We start from the raw sequence: 2,408 nt of genomic DNA on the forward strand, positions 1-2,408 counted from the left end.
AATAATCTCCTCTAAAGCTTCATAAGAGATCTCAGATACATCACTCACTGTGCTCAGATTATTCTCTTTAGATAAAGACACTCACATTCTCACAATAATCTCCTCTAAAGCTTCATAAGAGATCTCAGCTACATCACTCACTGTGCTCAGATTATTCTCCTTAGATAAAGACACTCACATTCTCACAATAATCTCCTCTAAAGCTTCATAAGAGATCTCAGCTACATCACTCACTGTGCTCAGATTATTCTCCTTAGAGACACTCACATTCTCACAATAATCTCCTCTAAAGCTTCATAAGAGATCTCAGATACATCACTCACTGTGCTCAGATTATTCTCCTTAGATAAAGACACTCACATTCTCACAATAATCTCCTCTAAAGCTTCATAAGAGATCTCAGCTACATCACTCACTGTGCTCAGATTATTCTCCTTAGATAAAGACACTCACATTCTCACAATAATCTCCTCTAAAGCTTCATAAGAGATCTCAGCTACATCACTCACTGTGCTCAGATTATTCTCCTTAGAGACACTCACATTCTCACAATAATCTCCTCTAAAGCTTCATAAGAGATCTCAGCTACATCACTCACTGTGCTCAGATTATTCTCCTTAGATAGAGACACTCACATTCTCACAATAATCTCCTCTAAAGCTTCATAAGAGATCTCAGCTACATCACTCACTGTGCTCAGATTATTCTCCTTAGATAGAGACACTCACATTCTCACAATAATCTCCTCTAAAGCTTCATAAGAGATCTCAGCTACATCGCTCACTGTGCTCAGATTATTCTCCTTAGATAGAGACACTCACATTCTCACAATAATCTCCTCTAAAGCTTCATAAGAGATCTCAGCTACATCACTCACTGTGCTCAGATTATTCTCCTTAGATAGAGACACTCACATTCTCACAATAATCTCCTCTAAAGCTTCATAAGAGATCTCAGCTACATCACTCACTGTGCTCAGATTATTCTCCTTAGAGACACTCACATTCTCACATTTATCTCCTCTAAAGCTTCATAAGAGATCTCAGCTACATCACTCACTGTGCTCAGATTATTCTCCTTAGAGACACTCACATTCTCACAATAATCTCCTCTAAAGCTTCATAAGAGATCTCAGATACATCACTCACTGTGCTCAGATTATTCTCTTTAGATAAAGACACTCACATTCTCACAATAATCTCCTCTAAAGCTTCATAAGAGATCTCAGCTACATCACTCACTGTGCTCAGATTATTCTCCTTAGATAAAGACACTCACATTCTCACAATAATCTCCTCTAAAGCTTCATAAGAGATCTCAGCTACATCACTCACTGTGCTCAGATTATTCTCCTTAGAGACACTCACATTCTCACAATAATCTCCTCTAAAGCTTCATAAGAGATCTCAGATACATCACTCACTGTGCTCAGATTATTCTCCTTAGATAAAGACACTCACATTCTCACAATAATCTCCTCTAAAGCTTCATAAGAGATCTCAGCTACATCACTCACTGTGCTCAGATTATTCTCCTTAGAAGACACTCACATTCTCACAATAATCTCCTCTAAAGCTTCATAAGAGATCTCAGCTACATCACTCACTGTGCTCAGATTATTCTCCTTAGATAAGACACTCACATTCTCACAATAATCTCCTCTAAAGCTTCATAAGAGATCTCAGCTACATCACTCACTGTGCTCAGATTATTCTCCTTAGATAAAGACACTCACATTCTCACAATAATCTCCTCTAAAGCTTCATAAGAGATCTCAGCTACATCACTCACTGTGCTCAGATTATTCTCCTTAGAGACACTCACATTCTCACAATAATCTCCTCTAAAGCTTCATAAGAGATCTCAGCTACATCACTCACTGTGCTCAGATTATTCTCCTTAGATAAGACACTCACATTCTCACAATAATCTCCTCTAAAGCTTCATAAGAGATCTCAGCTACATCACTCACTGTGCTCAGATTATTCTCCTTAGATAAAGACACTCACATTCTCACAATAATCTCCTCTAAAGCTTCATAAGAGATCTCAGCTACATCACTCACTGTGCTCAGATTATTCTCCTTAGAAGACACTCACATTCTCACAATAATCTCCTCTAAAGCTTCATAAGAGATCTCAGCTACATCACTCACTGTGCTCAGATTATTCTCCTTAGATAAAGACACTCACATTCTCACAATAATCTCCTCTAAAGCTTCATAAGAGATCTCAGCTACATCACTCACTGTGCTCAGATTATTCTCCTTAGATAAAGACACTCACATTCTCACAATAATCTCCTCTAAAGCTTCATAAGAGATCTCAGCTACATCACTCACTGTGCTCAGATTATTCTCCTTAGAGACACTCACATTCTCACAATAATCTCCTCTAAAGCTTCATAAG

Source organism: Garra rufa, chromosome 1 (genome assembly GCF_049309525.1).
Source record: "Garra rufa chromosome 1, GarRuf1.0, whole genome shotgun sequence".
Classification (NCBI taxonomy): Eukaryota; Metazoa; Chordata; class Actinopteri; order Cypriniformes; family Cyprinidae; genus Garra; species Garra rufa.